The sequence below is a fragment of the Rhipicephalus sanguineus genome, chromosome 2, assembly GCF_013339695.2.
Source record: "Rhipicephalus sanguineus isolate Rsan-2018 chromosome 2, BIME_Rsan_1.4, whole genome shotgun sequence".
NCBI classification, from domain to species: domain Eukaryota; kingdom Metazoa; phylum Arthropoda; class Arachnida; order Ixodida; family Ixodidae; genus Rhipicephalus; species Rhipicephalus sanguineus.
The window spans coordinates 177,963,301-177,976,368 of record NC_051177.1 but is presented as its reverse complement, the minus strand read 5'-3'; the positions used below and the strand labels follow the sequence as shown (position 1 = coordinate 177,976,368).

The 13,068-nt window shown below is 47.1% G+C and overlaps 1 pseudogene; it reads right to left on the bottom strand.

Annotated features, from left to right (window-relative positions):
• The window catches only part of LOC119383880 (uncharacterized), a 73,563-nt pseudogene that overhangs the window by 48,366 nt on the left and 12,129 nt on the right, over positions 1-13,068 (bottom strand).

The window sequence follows — 13,068 nt, the reverse complement described above, 5'->3', positions numbered from 1 at the left end:
AGGCGACCAGGGCGCGGGAGTGGCGGCCGGCAGAGTTCCTGCGTCGAGGCCGCTCCGGGCTCCCACCTGGGCGCGTACCCAGTTTCTTCAATCGTCTGGCGTTGGCCAGTCAGGACCGGCGTCTCCCGCTTCAACCCCAGTCCGCGGCTGGCGAACGCCGAAAGGGCGTCCGGCCGTTGACCTCGACTCGCCCTACGCTTCTGTCCACCCGAGTGAGCGTCTCCGCGCCTCAGCCATCGCCGTCTGCGTGAGTGCGTCCGTGCCTTGCCTTCACAGTCTCCGCTACAAGCTCCGCGTCCCGATGAGTGGTGACATTGCCATTTCCTCTTGTACCTATCTTTTGTGAACCGTTCGCGTCTTTTGACATTTTCCTACTCATGTTAACTTCTTTTGCACTTGCATTTGCTGTACCTTTCTCTCTCCCTCGCTATCTTTATTTCTTATGTGTAAATATATTGAGTGTTTGGTTTCGTGTGTGCACAAATGGTCTCGCCTCGTTTCTTGATGACGGTTATGTCATCGGTTGAATGTTTACCGAACCTACACGAGAGCTTATTAATTTAACAACCTCGTGACAAATGGCGTCCACGACAGGACGAGACCGTTTGTGACACTCTACTGGTGTTCAGAAATAGAGAGAAAAGATGAGCAGGGCAGATTTAGAAGAGTTGGGAAGGCGCATGGGTCTAGAAGGCGAGGAACTGGTGGCGTGGTGCGAGGAACGCGAGAGGCGAATTAGAGATGGCTGAGGAAATAAAAGACAGGATTGAACAGATGGAATTCAAACGTGAAATGAGAAAGAAGGAAAGAGAGCTTGAAGAGCTAAGGCAAAGAAGGCAGCAATTGCGGCTTAAGCTGGCGGAGGTCGAAAGGAGGCGTGTAGTAAGAGACTAAATGTGGTTGTAAGAGACTAACCCACAACCGAATGAGAAAACGGAACCAAAGAGGACGACGACGGTGTGCGCGAGCGAGACGCTCGCGAAGCTCGAGAGCGGCAGAACGTCGCCGGGCTGAAAGAACGCGGCCAGGCAGCCAGAGCGCCGGTCGTTGGGCCGAGAGAAAAAGGGACCGAGCTGGTGCGACCAGGCCAGCCGGGACGAGCTTGCTGTGTCCCGGGAACGAGCAAGCGTGCGGGCCAGGAGCTAGGATCGTGGCCTCGGTGCCACGTACAGGCGGTTCCGGCCCAACCTGAGCTGACCCCGTTCTGGAGCCGAGATCGTGGCCTCGGTGCCACGCCCAAACTGACCTTTTCCCGAGCCGAGATCGTGGCCGTGGTGCCACGTCCGAGTCGGCCGTCGTCAGCGTGGGCCTGTGAGTACCGCGACGAGCGGGTCGTTGTCTGCTCGTGCACCTTCGCACGACTTCATCACTCACCTGGCCGCTTCGTGCTGGCATCGTCGCTACCTGACTGCGGTACTGTGAGTGACGTTCGACGGGCCTAGACGTCAGGACGCGCCGATCCTCTCGCGTGTAGGTTAAAACTCTGAGATTTAGGACTTTAAAGGATATTTGTATTGTTCAGTGAGACAAAGCATGTGTAATTGTGTGTGTGTAATTGTGCGAGTGTCAAGTCGATAAATGTGTTTCTTGTTCGTGCCTTGGTTTCCCTGCATCTGAGGGCCCAAGAACCACCACAAGGCGACGCGAAGGTAGAGAGTGGCGGGATGAATTTTCTTATCTGAGCTCCAAAGAGCAGTTACTCGATGTGTGCTCCGAAGGCAGGGCCTTCACGAGTGAATCAGTATCGCTCTTTAGTGGCAGTATTGCAAACGCCAGCAACCACACTTTAGATACAGGCTCTCTACAAATAGAGGATAGAGTCGAGGCGGAAAGCGAGGGCGAGAATAACCAAGGACTAGGGACAGTGCTAAATATGGCTTCGCCGAACGTCTCTGAGAAGGAACAGTGGAGTTCCTTGGAAAGCAATTCGGCTATGCGAACTGGTGCAACAGAATGCTCAGTGATTGAAGAGGCACATAGTCCTCTAGACAGCCCTGATGAGAGGGTAATTGATGTTCGCATGAAGTGCGCAATTGAAGGCCGTGAGGCGGTCTCTAGAGAAGACGCCGAGTCTTCATACATAATGAGCTCAACAGAAACTTACGCCAGAGTGATGCACGAAATCCAGGTAGAGAACTCTACGGATGTGGCCGCGGAGCCTTTTTGTGTGTCGCCAGCTGCGGTAATAAAGGACACGGGAATGACCGATGACCACGCGAATAACTCCATTTTAAACACACAGAAGTTTTCACTCAGCGGCAGTACCGATGAAATGTACTCGAGTGAGCTGGCAAATAGTGCAGAAGCACATTTCAATGAATACAGAGGGCCGCAAGTTCAGTCAGCAGTAGGTGATGACGAGGAGAGGCAGGATGACCAAGATGGAAGAGCCGGTACACTTGAAGAACAAACAGATGAATTGGTGAAAACTGAAGCAGAGTTGAGTAATATTTCACCTGTTCATTGTTATTGGAGCCATGAGGATGCCGACGTATGCTCTATTGCTTTTGCGAGTGCGAAAGCAACTTCTTTCAAGGTTTCAGGTCGATCCGAAGCTTATGGGCCAAAGCAAGGCATTCGCTTGCAGGCAGCATTTGTTCGGATGCTGTTGTCTCGACGCATCCAGAGGCATTGTGTTGGGTTCGTATCCAATCCATCCTACGCAGAGGCTAGCGTTTTAGCTGAGCAGGCGTTGGCTGAGCATAGGAGTCTCTTAATGCTTACTTACAGGCGAGCCTCTAGTCGACAGTCCTTCCAAGGCCGTCCGATATTTTTCTCTGGAGCGGTGATAAGCGCTGTGCGTCTTGTGTGGGACGCGATCACCTAATAGTCGAAACTAACCGGTAGCTGCTTTTGGATTTCGACTGAGGACAAGGAAATGATATTTCTTGTATATATTTTAGGTTTTGAACCGGCATTTGGTATGAAGTGTGGTGTGATTATAGTCGACATGACGCTGGAAATGTCCATTGAAATGTGTGGTGGACTTAAGCAGCATATATTTTATGTGAACATTAAAAGTGAAATAAGTGTGTTGGTTAAAGATTGTAGTGGACGTGGAGCAAGATGTGTGTTGTGCGTGGCTAAACGCGCACTTACCGGCAGTTTTTTCATTGGGAAAAAACTTATCGAAAGGGCGGCTTTTGTGATGTGCAAGTGCGCGTTTGAAAAGGGCGCGACGCGAAGACAAACCAGAGAAGACGACGACGATGACTCGCGACCGCAGTGCGTGTGAGCGTGAACAATTCTGGTCCAATGAAGAGCCGCCACGGTGTTTCGGAAGAGAAAGCCACGGGTGAAGAACGGCAGAGCGGGGAGACGTGGCCGGGACGTGACCAAGTGAAGAAGGCGGCCAGGGCGCGGGAGTGGCGGCCGGCAGAGTTCCTGCGTCGAGGCCGCTCCGGGCTCCCACCTGGGCGCGTACCCAGCTTCTTCAATCGTCTGGCGTTGGCCAGTCAGGACCGGCGTCTCCCGCTTCAACCCCAGTCCGCGGCTGGCGAACGCCGAAAGGGCGTCCGGCCGTTGACCTCGACTCGCCCTACGCTTCTGTCCACCCGAGTGAGCGTCTCCGCGCCTCAGGCATCGCCGTCTGCGTGAGTGCGTCCGTGCCTTGCCTTCACAGTCTCCGCTACAAGCTCCGCGTCCCGATGAGTGGTGACATTGCCTTTTCCTCTTGTACCTATCTTTTGTGAACCGTTCGCGTCTTTTGACATTTTCCTACTCATGTTAACTTCTTTTGCACTTGCATTTGCTGTACCTTTCTCTCTCCCTCGCTATCTGTATTTCTTATGTATATATATTGAGTGTTTGGTTTCGTGTGTGCACAAATGGTCTCGCCTCGTTTCTTGATGACGGTTATGTCATCGGTTGAATGTTTACCGAACCTACACGAGAGCTTATTAATTTAACAACCTCGTGACAGTGTCACACCTCCCCATCGTGCTTTTCGGCCTGCGTTCAACACTTCGGCCAGAACTTGCCTGCTCTGTAGCCTAGATGGTTTATGGCTGCACACTCCGTTTGCCTGGTGACCTCGTCAGCCCCATTACTACGCAGAGTGTTTCGGATCCATCTTCTTTCGTCCAGCGTCTGCGGATCTTCATGCGAAACTTGCGCCCATCACCAACTTCAGCTCACACTAAGAACGACGTTTTTCTGCCGGCAAACTTACAGACATCTTCACACGTTTTTCTTCGTGTCGATGCGTCTCGCCGTGCTCTACAGCCTCGCTATGACGGTCCTTTCCCAGTCATCAAGCGTTCTGAACATCATTTCACAATCCTGCGTAATGGGCATGAAGACACAGTCAGCATTGAAAGGTTGGTTGGTAGGTTGGTCCTCAGTTACTTGGCGCAACCTACCACGGGGGATCGGCCATGAAACAGGTGGTACCTTATTTTAGAAATTAAATTGTTTTACAATACGAATATGTTTAGGAATGAATGGTTTAAAAAATTAGATTCACTGGTACAACCCGGATGTTAAAAAAAAACATTTGAATAGGTTGAAACAGTGAAATGGTGCATAAACTTAACATTCTATTCTTTTTGTTTCCCGTAAAAACTCGCACACGGCTGCGCAAACGTTCCTGTGGCTAAAGCCCATTTCAGTTGCACCAAAGGAAAGAATCACCGGAAGGGATAAATTTAAGCCCATCCTTCGGAGAGGTTGATCTAGCAATCGTTTTCTTTGATTTGTGAACAATCTGCATGTTGAAAAGAAATGATGCAGAGATTCACTCTCGTTGCAGTGGAGGCATAAGGGTGACTGTACCAGACCCGACCTGTGTAGGTAGAAGTTCAGAGGGGGAACTCGGCATCGTATCCTGTTTATTGATATTTCTTCCCTTCTAGTGCAGCACCAACGATTTTTCCATGGATACTTAAGGTGTGGAAACTCGGATGTTGCCAAAGCCGATTTGGCAAAGGTATCCGACGTTGCAAACTTTTCAAATCGTGCTGCTGACACGAACGCCACCGTCGGCAATATAGAGATTATGGGACCATTATGTGATGCCACCGCAAGTGCATCTGCATATTCATTGAGGGTTAGACCCTTGTGCCCTGGTACCCACACTAAGCGAATAAGACGATAATGTCTTGGGACAAGGGAATAAAATACTTCTAAGGCATTCGAGAAATTAGGTGCGGTTAATGGAGAGCAGATAGATAAACAATCTGTCAGAATGACAGCTTCTGTTATTGATAGGGGCAATTTACGTAAGGCTAGGACAATGGCAAGCAATTCCGCTTGATAAATAGGCGTAAAGTCGGGTAATCGAATTGAAAAAGACCAATCCAAAGCTGAGGATGCAATTCCCACTCCTGTCTTTTCTTCACAAACTGAAGCGTCAGTCGCTATAACGATGTTTGTTTCTAAATGTGACAGGTGGTCTTCCAAAATGGCATTCAGGTACCTATTGGGTAAATGTTTGCATTCATTAGGAAATATATTCTCGAACTCTATTCTAATTGTTTGAGGAGATCTGTTAAGTACAAGTACCTCACGAAGGTTTCCTTGTATTTTTTCCAAGAGCTTTTGTGCGACAATCACTTGTGGGCACCTTAATCTAGACCACTGCTGGTTAAAAAAGGATCAAGCCGGCACCCATTCTGAAAAGCTCCGTCTGATCTTTTTTTTTCTTCTAGCGCCCACGGCCACTTGTCTGCAGGGGGGCCTATCTGTGGCATACTTTTCTTCTTCTTCTGGCACGACACACTTGGGACATAAACTAGTAGTGGGTAGGTTGCTAAGGAGAAAGAAGAGGTAGTGGGAACAATGGCGGAGATTGATAAACCGCGCTGTGTTTTCGGAACGACGTTTCAGAGTGCTATAGAATCATCTTCGGACATGCGCCGTCGAGGGCGCGACATTGTGAACGTGGAGCGCCTGAAGCCCTACTATGACCCGCTCATAGTGACAAGCAGTTAGGTCGCCAGTCGGCTCCCTTTTCGTACCCGGGGTAGTTGTAGCGAAGCGTTGGAAGTCTCTAATGGGTCGCCCTCTCGAGCGCTTTCTAGTGGGTCGTCCCCTTCAGCTCTTCTCTGACAGCACGCTCCTCGCGCTCAGAGTCCGCGCCCTGTCTTGACTGTCGCCGTTGTGCTTCCTCGACTAGTGCCGTCAATAAACGCCTTTATATATATATATATATATATATATATATATATATATATATATATATATATATATAGGTAAGCACCGGGACGGTGACCATATCGTCAGGGGGGTTTATGACAAAAAAACAGCCGCAACGTCTTCATATATACATATATATATATATATATATATATATATATATATATATATATATATATATATATATATATATATATATATACATATATATATATACATATATATATATATATATATATATATATATATATATATATATATATATATATATATATATATATATACATATATATATATATATATATATATCTATATATATATATATATATATATATATATATATATATATATATATATATATATATATGTCTGTGTACATGAGGCCGACGGCAACAACTCCTCGATAGTGTTCATATAATATCTATCAATAAAAATTCTAAACGACTTGGACGGGCACCCGATCTTCGCCTTTAAAAAAGAACGCGATAGCGTAGCCACGCAACGTTCGCATCGCCTTCTCCCTCGCTTGCCATGCATCGCTTCTTGGTGGATTGGCCCTTGCGCCAAAACAGCCCACTAATCAATCAATCAATCAATCAATCAATCAATCAATCACTTCTTGGTGGACGCCTAAAGTGTGCCGCGATGGACAGAACGTCTGTGCACGTAACATTGGCCGTTTCAAGCTCTCCGAGAATGCCTACTGGAAGCGCAGTTAGGAAGTGGCCACTACGCCATAATTCACCATATTGCCAATCAGCGAAGTACCCACGACGCGTTTGTAAGGCAATACGCGCACCTCTACCGCTTCAGACTTTGTTGATGCTGTGGTGGATGATGATCGTCAAATATGCGTGAGCGCTTTGAAAAACTGTAAGCAGTTTCAAGTGATGGCCCCGTTCTGTGGTAGAGCATCTGGCTGCCACGCACTAGGTTTCATTGCGGCCCGAACACTTGATTTTTATTCTTCCCATTTATTGCGTTTTTTTAAACACTGGTACGCCAATGCGGTAACGGAACACCACCACAGTTACGTAATGCGCGCCGTGTAGAGTGTGGGATGTATCGTTTACGCCGCTACCATAAGAGCACCTTTCACCGTCGAAGTGGTAGAAGCTGGCATTGTTCTGGCCATCGCGCATCCTGCCGTACAAACCGTCCACTGCGACTCCGAAAGGCCAATCGCAAATTTTTCGCGAGGTAGCATAGGCGTCTACCCGGAGCCAGTCCTACAGGAATTTACAAACAATAAGTCTGTTTTTGTATGGGTCGCTTCTGGTGGCCGAAAATGCAAAGTAATGTGCACTCTCACGTCGCCAGTTGCGAAGCGCATCAACAGTTTAAAACAGCCTGGACTGTTAAGACCTGTTTAGATAGCCGATCAGATCTTTCATACGGTGGGCATCGACTACATAGGGTCGCTACCCACCACCGCTGCTGGAAACTGCTATATCATTGCAGCTGTGAACTAGCCCCCGGTGGCCATCGGCATTGTAAATGCGTCGGTGAAGCAGGTCTTCGCTAATGGTGAAATGGTAGGCTTGACGACGCATCGCGCGAGTGCTTGGTGCGGCCGATGGATCAGTGAGCAAGTCTATCAGCGTGGCGATTCATTGATCCTGGCAATTTTCGGTAGCGATAGTGCGATGGTCGATGGAAGAACGGCAAGGTGAGACACTGAACAGTGGTCATTGTCATCAGGCAAGGGCGAGCGCGAGAGGGCGTCGGCGTCACCTTAAGGTACAGCACTCAGGTATTGTAGTTTAGCAGGCGAACTGCCCTGTGGGTGAGACGGCCTGAGGGTTCCTTCGATAACGACAACGAGCATAGTGCATTATAGTCTTCTAGACATCAAATGGGCGACCTACAAATGAGGTCGGAACATCGTAAGGGCCCAAGAGTTCGCCAGGTATTCTTTTCCCGTGACGGTGTTATTGGTCTCGGCTTTAGTAAGCGTGTAGCGAAGCCATCGAACTTCGTAATGGGTCGTCCTCTCGAGCGCCTTCAAGTGGGTCGTCCTCTTCGGCTCTCTTATGAGAACGCGCCCATCGTGCTGAGCGTCCGCGCTCCATCTTGACTGTCGCCGTCGTGCATCGTCGCCTAGTGCCGTCAATAAGCGCCGTTACAATGTCCAGCAGGACTTGGGCGTGGTGTTTTCGTAGAGCGCCGAGAGCGAAAACCTATAAGGAGCGCGTCGGCGTTATCCTATGTAGGCGCAAAAGAGGCGCGTCCGATTGAGGGCGACTCCGTAACTCCTCGGCCCCAATTTCTTGAATGTAGTTCAACAGACACCTCATAGCCTCGTACGCGTTGTGCTTTCATCGCAAGGTTTGCGTTGAAGCCACAGACCGCACGAAGTCACTTCACTCGCTGCAGCAGCTGTGCTTGGTAAAGGAGTGAGCTGCTATACTTCCTTCGTATGACATTCCAATGTGTTGGTCTTGAATTCATTGCTTCGCCCTTGCGGTGAAACTGTCATGTTTTACATTGCTATTACAGCGCATAGGCAACACCACTCGACTGTAACACACACAAGCAAAGCCTAACTGACAGTTAGCCAAGATCATTACGTACAAACCAACAATACCCAACACTAGCCAATAGCAAGCGAACGTTAGCTTGTGCTCTCTTTCTCACTTTCTGCGCGGCCTACTTATATTTACATGGCTAGGTACTGATTTAAAAGTTAAGTTTACGTATATGGCTAAAGTTTCAAAAAACTGGATGTGCTATTTTCAGCATATGGAGCAAATAAACGAGAACCACCACTGTGCGTCGAGATTTCACTTACCATTGGTGTGAACATTAAGAAGTGTTTGCGAGTCTTCTTTTTTTACGGTAAGGGAAATATTAGTGGACCTGAAATTACTGAGAGAAAAAAAATATGCTGGGTCCCACGTTCTAAGAATAATAAATGGAACATTCAATATACTAAAATAAATATAAATCTCGCACTTTTGAGCAATTGACATTAGTTAAACAAAAATGTAAAGCTTCACTGCGGCGCGAGGGGCTTGTGCGTAAACAAGCAAGACAGCGTAGTTCTGTCTTGCTTGTTATGAATAACGCGCTCTTCTCTTACTACCGTCAAATATATTTGGCGTACTACTATTTACATGACCGAAAAGAATTTCGAGCAGGGAGTAAACATTTCGTACCGCGTTAGGCTACATAGCGTTAATAATGAGATATGGAACCCGGCTGGGTACCGCGAAATCAAAACACTGTTTGCACAAAATTTAACAAGAGAGTCAAGAATGCGTATGTGGCCACGTGCGTATGCCCACGGTATCATGAGAAAGACGACAGCTACTACGAGATATAAACGGAATAGACCGTCGGCACTTCATACTCAAATATCAGGCGCTGGAAGTATCCAGCTGCTTGTCGTTGTTCGTGTGACATTCTAATTGGTTGCTATCGCATTCATTGCCTCGTGCTTGCGGCGAGAATATCAGTTTTTTTTGTTACACCAGGACCAGAATCCCGAGGCTAAAATTACAGCGCAAACGCACAAGACACCCACGCAGAAAAGAAACGTACCGCACAAGTACTCACTAACAACTGCTTTATTCTTTCATACGTCAATCAATATACATGTCCAAGACAACCTTACAGCACATGCGCGCACAGCAATAGCTCTAACGTAAACGTGTGACAAGGATGATAGTGTATTAGATACGCGAAGGCATGAAATCATATTCAGATAGGTGCAGCGACAAAGAAGTAAAGAAGAAGTAAAAAGCACAAAGACATGCGTGTGCGCTGTAATGATAGCCTCAGCAATATGTACCCAAATGAAGTTTTATTTTAGTGACCAGAGTCGACGTCAGCAGGGAACGCGAGCAGTGGCTTCACGCCTTGGCGCCACGGCCAGCCGCCGTCCTAATTTCTCTTGTGGTCCCGCACTCTCCGGTTTCGTTCGCCACCCAAAGGAGGGCGTTACAGCGTCTTGGGACAACGTGAACGCAAGATTCATATATCCGCTTGCTTTGTGCGCATGCGTCCTAGCGGCTGGTAAATTTTATGGGCCCCCAATTCTAAAGCTCACTAGTGTTTCGCCGGATTTTGGATGTGCGCATTCCACTTGATGACATACAGGGCGTCATCAACCATGCTCGCGCGCTTATATCTTGAGGGGGAGTTTCCTATGTCTTGTACTTTCACCGCCTAATTTGCGTTGAAGCTATAGACCGCACAAAGGTCACCTTGCTCGCTGCAGCGGCCGTGTTTGCAAAAGGAGCGAGCTGCTAGCTAGAAGAGCCAAATTAGGGGATAGTTTAAATAACAACTGTGACAGTTTGCGCTCGTCCTGTGCATACCTGTGCCTTCTTTTCCTGCGTCATTCTTTATGTTTGAGCAGCACGCTGCATGTGTCGAGCTGTGACATTTGTTATTTCGCACTCAGCCCGTGTGATTTCTTTTCCTCCGTCATTTGTGCTTCAGCAGCGCGCGGCTAGTTTCTAGCTGCCTGCCGTTCTTCCTGTGCCATTCCAATTTCTTGCTATCGCATTCATAGCTTCGCCCTTGAGGCGAAACTGTGGCTTTCTTTTGATGAGTAAGGTTGCTTAATGGCGGAAACTAAAATCCAGCACCCATGCCCTTTTGTCTCCCTCCCTTAATGTTCAGCTACCACACCTGAGTATGTGACGCACGGTTTTTAACAGTGGAGCTCTTTATGTTCAAAGAAAATCCATTAGGCATTAACAGAAACTGTCATCATCATGCGCGGCATCTATATTAAAGTCTAGCGCGTACAACGCAATGACTCTACGAGCAAGCGCTCTTCTTGTCCTCTTCTTTATTTTCTGCTTCTATTGCAGAACACATCTAGGACGCGGGATAAAATAACTCCGATGGTGAGAGAACAAGTACAGAGAGAAAGAAAGAGTGAAGGCGATACAAAGAAAGACAAGAAAGAGATTTGAGTAAACAAACAGAGAGAGAAAGCGATAGAAAAAACGGAGAGCATGACAGAAGGAGAAAGAAAGAGAGAAAGCAAAGACAGATAGAAAGAAAGAGAAAGATACAGGGACAAAAAGAGATAGAAAAGACATAGTGAAAGATAAAGAGAGTGAGAAGAAAAAAAAAGAGAGAGAGAAACAAAAAATAAATAGAAACAACGAAAGCCGCGCAGCTGCGCTGTTCCTTCTGGCTTGGTACTACTAGTTAGAAGCTGCCTTAATTTTCCTTAACAGGGCACTGCTATGTGCCGCAATGGGGTATTTCGAACTTTTCGGAGCTCTTTTGCCCGATAGCTTGGTAGTAAATATATTTCTTCATGACGCCTTAAACGTGACAGTATCTTGCCAGGGTGAACTAATTTCTGCAGAATTTGTTATACTTGAAACGCTGAAAATGCCTCCCACCTCGGGTATTACAGCGCACCAACAGAGACTTCTATTTCAATGCTGCAGCAGCTTGTACTTGTCTTTAAATTATTTAGAACTAACTTTAGGCGGCAACTAGAAGTTACGTGATTTTCCTTTCGGTTAATTTGCCTTCAGGCAACGCTTTAATTCTTTCGAGAATATTGGAATTCTTACCTGTGGTTCGTTCTGTTATAAACATCGAGAGACCGCTCAACTTTTTCTGTTGTATTACTCCAATACCTTGAGCGCACACAGGGAGTTTGTGGTATGTTGCTCGACGTACTCGAGAGTACAGATAGACGTAAAAGATAAACACTACTGTTAGTCCAAATAAACTGAAAGAAGAAAGAGACATTCATATGTACTGCATTCTGCCTGGAGCATAACTCATGCTTCGGCATGGTCCCTCTCGCCTCCTTTCCCTCAGTGCAGTAGTGACTTTTCTGTACTTATTGTCTCTTTTCACTACCGACGGCTGTCTACGAGATACCGTAACGGTTCCCACACTTTAGACTGCTCTATTCATGAGTTGCTCTTGTACAATCGTACCACTTTTACTACGGCTAATGGCCATGAGCGTTGCGGATGTACACAAGTCCAGTCGCAGTCTTGTAACAGTTGAAATGCTGTGTACCTAGATATAAGAGCACTGTATATTAACTGCTGATGGAGTACGTGTGTGTTGCTGATTAACATCTATCCCTGACGACTCGAGCTTAATATTGTAGCAGGCAAGGTAATTTATGCTTTAAAAAAGTTTTAACCTTTGCACTAAGTGGCGCAAAACATGGCGTAGCGAAGAACAGGCCCGTCGCCGCTAGTAATCCCCGGCCACCAGCACGTCGAGCTTCGTCTTGATGGGAACTGTTGCGCAAAAAATACGGGACACAAGAAGGAACAAGATAGATAGACGAAGTGCAAACTAACAAAAGTGACCTTGCATACCAACAACACTCATTGCGTAATACGAAGCGAAGACAATCTAACACACACGTGTAGTACCAGTGAGATATGCTTCGAGATATCTTCAGTGTCTAGCTTCGAGATGCGCGGCTTCCTCCTCGGTAGTACGCATTTTCATGGGACGCCCTATGCCTCTCTAGGTATGCTCGCATCCTCTCTAGCGTGCCTGTATAGCTGAGTGGTCGACATGCAATGTGCCTGTGTGAAGCTCAACAAAGACGGACTTAGCCACTTGCATTCTTTTAACCTTTTTTAGCACGTCCTGCCCTTGGCCTCCACTGTGCAGGGCCCTGTACACAGGCGATAAAGCAATCTTTATATATATATATATATATATATATATACAGGAAGGTATTTGAGACACGACGTACGGAGCAGAGTTTATTTCGACGTTTCGGCCGTGGGACCGGCCTTCGTCTTGGAATACAGAGCATAAAAAATCGCGCACCTATATATGCCAAAGATTGGTGGCCCCCAAACACGTGTTCTAGTATAATAAACAGGCAATCTTATATCAGTACAAAGAAATTTTTCACTGATCAAAAAATACAGTGCTGCACTGTGTGATATCACCATGTGTCATTCATTGGCAAGTGAG